Genomic DNA, 8,127 nt, shown 5'->3' with positions numbered 1-8,127 from the left:
GTTGCATTTGGGCTTGCATTGCCCGCATGCATTGCATTAGGTAGTCCAACTGGTTCTAGCTAGTCGCCAGGGGGACAACAGTTGGTTCAGTAAAGGTTGTTTCGACAGGGAGAGGAAAGGGGACGTTCGTGGCGGGAAGGTTTACGGGCGCCACTGGTTGTGGCGCATTCAGGCTGGGGATCCCATCCACCGAAAGGGCGATGATAAACTGTCCGATGCACACCACGGGGACTTGAAGTTGTTCCCCAGTGGTGTTCATCTCCGTGCCACGTCCGGCATTGCTGGAAGAAGCCATGAGTGTTAGGGTTTTTGGAAAAAAGAGGTTATGAGAGTTTTAGAGGGAGGCTTTTAGAAGCGTTTCCCACAACGGCGCCAATTGATGGTGCGCAATCCGGCCGGTCCTAGCTGTCAACGACCTTGCCTCTGACTGGAGCAACAGGGGGCCTGAAACGGAGAAGAAAGTGGGGAATCTTCGGGGAGGAACCCGGTGAGATTGCTCCGAAGCTCAAGTTAGTATTCTCTCAAAGACAAGATAAAACCAGATGGCGCAAAGTTCACATACCTTGTCCTCGGGGAGTAGAGAGCCTTTTATAACCACTTCGCGCACTCACTCCTAGGCTTCTGTCAGGTCGAGTATGAGTACTTCTGTGCTTCTGCCAGTTCGGGTGTCATCACCTCTGCTAGGACAGAACCGCCACTGCTCTTTGTAGGAGCCGTCTCTGTAACTGGAGATGGCGGTGGCAGGTGGCCGTTGGAGTGCGGCTGTCAAGCGTCAAATCCCAAGTCAGTCAGGTGCGCCGCCCCTGGATACGGACTCCTTCGGTGTCAGGTACGGTGCGGTTTGTTTAGTTCGGTGTCCTAGAGGCGAAGTGCTGGAGTGGTGTGCGAGGTTAAGTCTTGAGTTCGGATAGAGGTGCGACCCGAACTGCCATGGGGCAGGCCAGTTCGGGTTGTTGCCCTTTGTGTTTGTAAGACTCGGGGCCTAAGGGAGAGCTTGGGCCCCTTACGGGGAGTTCGGGCTCCTTGCAGGGAGTTCGGACCGCTGGTTCCTCCTTTCAGAACTCGCGCCTTGGCGTGCTGTTGTGCCGAGCTGTTGCCTTTGCCACGTGTTGAGTGGTTACGAGGTCGGGCCAAATCTTCCTTCATCAATACCAATCTTGATGATATCTGCATCGGGAGATGTTTCCAATGCACGACGGTGATGTGTTGTGGAGCGGAGATGTGATCTCATCGTGAGTTCACATCTCCGCTCCACAGAACATCCCTACTGTGTATTGGAAACATCTCCCGATGATAGTACAAATCTTGATGATGTCTGCATCGGGAGATGTTCCCCATGCACGGCAGGGATGTGTTGTGGGACATTGATGAGATCACATCTCCACCCCACAAAACATGTCGGCCGTGTATTGGGAACATCTTCCGATGATAGTACCAATATTGATGATGTTTGCATCAGGAGATGTTCCCAATGCACGACGGGGATGTGCTGTGGGGCGGAGGTGTGATCTCCAATTTTTATCTTTGTTGCCGGTGGCAATCCTCCACGGTGCTTTTCTACAACATTCCTCCCAATCTTCACAAGGTTTTCTGGATAATTTTCTTCTTCTCCTTCTGAAAACACCATTTGCTTGGACACGGTCCAACAATACTTGCTAGACAGTTCCACTAGTTTGTATGGTGGAACGGTGCCCATGATTTCAGCAACCTTGAAGCTTCCAGTCGTTACTAGAATTTTACTTCCACTGGCACCACCGTTTAGCAAAACTTACAACCTTTCCCATTTGGCGGAATCCTCATTCCATACATCATCGAGAACCAATAAAAATTTATGCCCATCCAATTTTTTCTAAGGCTGCATTTGTTTGAAGTGTAAATTCAAATTTTACATCAGGAAAAATGTGAAAATGGATGGAATTTAAGACCGGTTGATTTTGAAAATTTACATTGATGACGTTTGGTGTTCTATGGTGTAAATTTTCAAACTGGATCTCGACCGAAAAAGGAATGGTTAACACCCGAAGTTGCGTTAGGTTCCCGATTGACGGAGCCAGGGTTCCCGCGAGCCTATTGTCTCTTGTGGTTGAATTGTACAACTCCCTCGAAGGGGTAGTCAAAGTTCCTGTAAGATTTAGAGCAATGACTCTGCTAGAAACTGGACTGCACTGAACTCCGTACCAATCGCAATGGTTTATCGCAGGATTCCAGTCGGAAAGGAGGTTCAATGGATCGAAAGAAACAGAGCTCTTGAAGCTGAGAAGCGACATTGCATTAGTAGGCAAGGAGAAGCGACAAAAGCGTCATTTTTGTCGGAAAAAGTTCACTGCAGAGGTGTGACGTTCGGGTTCGGAGCTGCGTGACGAGCTGGCCGGTGAATGCTGGTTTAAGACGAAATGTAAAGAAGAGGCCCGCTGGGGGCCGGATTTAGCTGTAAGAAATGAAATAACTATTCTTGATGACTGAAGACTGATGAGTGATATTGCAGAGAGACGAGGCAGAACGAAGATAAAGGGTTAAGGTAGTGAACAGGGCATGTCGGAGGTAGGAGAAGGAATAGAAGAAAGAGAAGAAAAGAGAGAGGGAGAGAGAGAGGGGCCGGAGAGGGAGTGGAAAAAGGATCTGGCCGGAGGTGGGGGATGCCGCCGTCGCACTGGTTCTTCTTCGATCAAACAAATAGCAGGGTCGATTTGACCCACATGCCATCAGGGCTTGGCAAGTTAACTTGTCTACGGACCTTATCAGCATTTGTTATGGGGAAGAGTGTTGGATGTAAACTGAAGGAGCTGCATGGGCTAAAGCTTAGAGGTAATATCAGTATTCTCAATCTAGAAAACATAGCAGATGCTAAAGATGTCGAGGGTGTAAACTTTGAGGGGAAAGAAAAGCTTCAATCCTTGGAATTAGTATGGGCAGAACAACAAGATCCTCCAAACATCTCCAATTAAGCAAGTGCTGGAAAGCCTCCAACCACATCCAAATCTAAAGGAGTTGCATTGGTTCATTGCACAAGGTGTGAGCATCTTCCGCCGTTTGGTCTACTACCTTCTCTTCAATTTCTCAGGCTAGCAGGATTGAATGCTGTTAGGATGTTCTGTATCGATGGTGATGAGAATGTTGTTCCAAGGCCATGGAGCAGCTTGTTCCCAGCATTGAAAAAACTTTGCCTAACTTGGAGGGATGGTCAAGGGAGCAGCAGCCATCTTTATCATTTCCTTGCCTTACCCAGTTGACTATCAAAGATTGTCCAAAGTTGACAACCATGCCTCTGTGTCCATCTATAGAAGAACTGAAGCTGAATGGATGTACTTCGGACATATTGCAAATTGTTATGACGATGAAGCCAGCCATTTCACAACCCCACAATTCCCTCCTCTTCAGCCCTTCGCACTACTCTGAAATCCTTGAACGTTATAAGATTCAAGGACTTAGAGTCTCTTCCGGAAGAAGGGATTGGATGCTTAACCTGTCTTCAGTCTCTTCTCATTGAAGATTGTGATAAACTGCAGACTCTGTCCCCAGGGATGCTGCAACAACTTAAGGCCCTTGAAGTGTTTCATATTTTCAGATGCCCAAAGCTGGATTCTCTGTCGACTGGTATGCAGTGCTTAAGTGCCCTTGAGGAATTGAAGATCAGCGATTGTCCGGAGCTTCATCTACTGGAGGATATGCAAGGGCTAGCCAACCTTAAAACGTTGAGCATTGAGAAGGCTCCATCGTTGGTTTCTTTTCCAGAGGAACTTCTACAGGCCACTGCACTACAACGTCTTTCAATTCAGAATGTCCTGTTCTGACGACACTACCCATATGTCTGGAGAAACTCTCAGATCTTCGAGAGAGAGCTCCACATTTCTGATTGCCCCAATCTGCGGTCTCTACCTGCGAATATCAATCACCTGCTCAGGCTACACATTTCCAAGTGTCCACACTTGTGGAGGCGATGCCAGAAGACGGGAGAGGATTGGTCTAAGATAGAGAAGATCATGAAGAAAGATATTTTATATAGTCCAAGGGCAGAGCAAAGACACCACGGATATTAGGGATCCTACTTCTATCAATATTCAATCAAGTCCGACATCTCCATGGCAAGTCTGCTCGTTTAGCATCCATCTCAGGTTCACACTTGACTTCCTTTAGATTTATTTATTTTATTCTTTTACATGGGAACTGGCTCGGGTCTGGGACATAAGACTGCTAGTAGATGCCATTTTGGGTTTTCATGTCTTTACTCTCTTTGAATCCATGCATAATTCTGAGTTTCTAAAGGGTTATAGTATTTATGACCACTATTCATGATTGCTTTAAATACAGACACTCATCTGGTTAATAACTTGGCCCAGTTAATCTTTGAAGTGGGCCAATTGAATGGTCTAAGTCCTGATCATCCTAATGTAGGAAGAATTACAGATGGGTTTCCATAAGTTGGTATTTGTACTACATTGGATTGGGTTATTGGGTTGATCAAGATCTGAACATCATGTTTAGTGCTACTGAAAGCATGGCAGAAAACCTAATCATCAAATTAAACCTTAATTTATTGGTCAATTGCAGAATCCACTTAGAAGTTTTGCTCTGTCTTCGCCTCCATATGTAGCAGCAGGACCACACCAGCTCTTTGCTCACTGATTTCCATTCATAGTGACCAAACTATTTATTCCAATGAGGAAGCAACAGCATTAAACAGTAAAGAATAGTGATTTAGAGAGAGTTAGGACAATTGGGTTCACCTCAGTTGTTGAACGAAAAAATTGAGTTCAGACTTGGGTAATATGAATTAGGCCATGTTTGGGAGTGTTTATGTTAAAAGTAAGTGCTTAAAAACAAGTACTTATTTGCATTTGGCACTCATCTTTTTCAAGTGCTTATTTAAAAAGAAAAAAACATTTATTTTATATTGAGCATTTGCTGGTCTTTTCCTCCAGTAATCACTTAAATAAGTGCTTGTGACTCTTTTGTCCTTCATTTTCTTTACAATTTTTAAAATATCCAATCCAAACTGAATGAATAAAAGTACTTTGACAGAAGTGCTTTCACAAAAGTGTTTTTGTAAAAATACTTTCTTAAAATGCTTTCATAAATGTATTTTGATAAAAGTGCTTTTGTAAAAATTACTTTTACAAAAGTGCTTTTTATAAAAGTACTTTTATAAAAGTGATTTCATAAAAGTATTTTTGTAAAAGTACTTTTATAAAAAAGCTTTCGTAAAAGTACTTTGCTTTCATAAAATTAACAATATTGTTGCTAAAAGTAACACTATTGAAAGGGTATAATCGGTATCCTACAAATTTACAAGGGACAGTTCTGGGAGAAAAATTTTGAATAAGTGCTTATTGTATGAGCACTTAAAAAAATTGGAAATTTGGACTTAAAAATATGCACTTTTTTTAAAATAAGCATTTATTTCAGACTTATTTTCCAAATACTAAGTGCTTAATAGTGTGGTCCCAACCCAAATAAGTACTTAATTCGAATAAGCACTTCTTTTTAAATACTCCCAAACATGGCGTTAGTCTGAAAAATGCACTTACAGCATTAATAAAGTCTCATTTTCAATCTTTCCATCTCTATCTCTCTCTCATTTTAGAATCCACGTTGTTCAAGTATGCAAGTTTTTCCAATCTTTAAGTAAATCCTTACCTAACTTTGAGGCTTACATTTCATTTAATTTTGATATTTATAACTCTAATGAAATAATATGTGCAGGTCACTGGGATACCTTTCTATCAAAGAAGTATGTTGGTAGGAGCTCATCCAGTTTCACTGAAAGCATTTGAAGACACCCCGAAGCAGTTCCAAGAGAAAATCCTCTCTACTGATGGAGATGAATTTTGCCTAGTTATTACCAGGAATTGTGAATTGATTTTTGTGATATTATTTAGGGTTGTTCATAAGAAGGCCCAACCCGACCAACCCGGACTGACCCAACTTGAGTTGGCCGGGTTTTCATAAGCACCGGTCGGTTTTGGGTTGTACAAATTCATAAACCGATAGTTTGGGTCGGTTTCGGTTTTCACACAAGAAAACCGAAATCGACCCGAACCGAACCGACTTAGTTCCTACTTAACTAAGTTGCCTCTATCCTAATTCCTAATTACAACCTAACCTAGTCTTCTAGTTCCTACTTAACTAAGTTGTCTCTATCCTATTTTCTATAGTCTTTTACACCAAATAGGCAACCAATTAGGCAATTACAATTAGAATTAGGTGTCCTTTTTTACTTAGATTAGAACTTAGAAAGCTTCTTGAAATATACAAATTTCAGCATTCTTTCTATAAAACAGTTTGACTTTCTATTTTCTTGATAACTTTTGTCTTCTATTCTAATTCTAACTTGGTCTGCCCCCCTTAGCCCCTCAACTCAAGCACAATCTCTATTCTCTAATACAATTTGACTCTCAACTCAAGAATAAAAAATTTGAAGTTTCAAGTTCTCAAGTCTCAACTTCAAGACATCATTTGAACTTGGCTCTCCCAACTCCCATCTTCTCAAAGTTCTCATTCTCTCAACTCAAGCTCAAGTCTCATTCTCAAAGTCTCAACTTCAGTCATTCAAAGGTTAGTATTTTTTTTATTTAATTTTTTTAATTTAATGCATGTTACAAGTTGATATATTTTATTTGTGTTTTGTTTAAGTTTAAGCTTTGAAAAAAAATCCGGTTAATGATGATATATTTGCACAAAAAATGTCAGTTTTGTAACCTAATCTATTTAAATATATACTTCGGTTTTAATTTAAATATATTTTATATTTAAAACTGTGAGAAAAAAATCTATATCTAAAAAATATATATTCTGAAATATGTGAGATATATATTTCCAGAAAATATATATTCCAATATATTTGTATGTATATTTTTGTTTATATATATATATATTTATAAAATACATATTTCAGTTTTAAATATATTTCCAGAAAATATCTTAAAAATTTCAGTTTTCAGTTTTGTATGAAAAACCTAATCTATTTAAATATATATTTCGGTTTTAATTTAAATATATTTTATATTTAAAACTGTTAAATAAAGATATTTCGGTTTTGCATAAAAACCGAAATATCTGAAAAAATCTATATATATTCTGAAATATGTGAGATATATATTTCCAGAAAATATATATTCCAATATATTTGTATGTATATTTTTGTTTATATATATATATATATATATATATATTTCTAAAATACATATTTCAGTTTTAAATATATTTTCAGAAAATATCTTAAAAACTTCAGTTTTCAGAATAAATATTTCCTTCTAGGCTTCTATGTCCTTTTTGTACAGGAGCAAAACCGAAACCGATCAAAACCGACTCAACCCGACTCAAACCGCCCAGGTCGGTTTTGTTTAACATTGGGTCGGTTTCGGTTTCTATCTTAGGTAACCCGACCAGGTCGGGTCGATTGGAAAAACCCCAATAAACCGACCCAACTCCGACCCGTGAACAGCCCTAACATTACTGACATTCTCTCCTCTGGTTTCTCATTCTGCTCGTCTGGCTAGGAAAACTTGATTGCTCCAATGTTGCTGGATTGAAGTGGACACTTTCTGATTTGTTTTTATCACTTGAGAAAATTAGTTTTTTTTTTTTTGTTTTTTAATTCAGAGTAAAACTGTAGACTTCAGAGTAGTTTGTATTTTATAATTTAACAAATTATTTAAGGCTCTCATGTGAGATGCTCTCATATATTCTGAATATGCAAATTTGCCAAATTCAAGTTCAACTTAGTTAAATCTATCATGAAGAAACATGCCATTTCATCTCCAACTCCATAGGGAATTCAGCCAATAAATTTTATTTTCTATATTAAATTTTGTATACCTAAAAGTTCATCTCTGCCCTGCAAATTAAGAAAAAATCCCACAAAACTTTCTGGCTGGTATTTGACAACCAAACACAACCCCTTCTTATTTGTGTTGTGATATGGTGCTTCACAGGTTCATGTGATCACTTTCCTCGTTGAAATTATTTTGCCAATACCATGTCAAAAGTAAATTACCTAAAAGTCCATCCATGCTCAAAATTTTGAAATTCCCAAATGCTTCATTTACATCTAAAAACATGGCCTTATCACTTTTAATTGACATTATTTGGCAGCGTGGTGATCCAATGACCATCCTCGCATTGAGTGCC

The 8,127-nt window shown here is 39.8% G+C and overlaps 1 long non-coding RNA gene across 1 annotated transcript; it reads left to right on the top strand.

The window, feature by feature from the left end:
- Positions 1-1,949: 1,949 nt before the first annotated feature.
- Positions 1,950-7,727, top strand: LOC148791491 (uncharacterized). The gene is made up of 2 exons (XR_016076501.1): positions 1,950-4,112; positions 5,701-7,727. It is a non-coding gene; the product is annotated as an uncharacterized LOC148791491 (long non-coding RNA).
- The last annotated feature ends 400 nt before the right edge of the window (positions 7,728-8,127 follow it).

This window comes from Nelumbo nucifera, chromosome 5, assembly GCF_055504915.1.
Source record: "Nelumbo nucifera cultivar China Antique chromosome 5, China Antique-T2T, whole genome shotgun sequence".
In the NCBI taxonomy this organism is placed as follows: domain Eukaryota; kingdom Viridiplantae; phylum Streptophyta; class Magnoliopsida; order Proteales; family Nelumbonaceae; genus Nelumbo; species Nelumbo nucifera.
The sequence above is the reverse complement of the archived record's forward strand: the minus strand, read 5'-3'. Positions and strand labels throughout refer to the sequence as shown.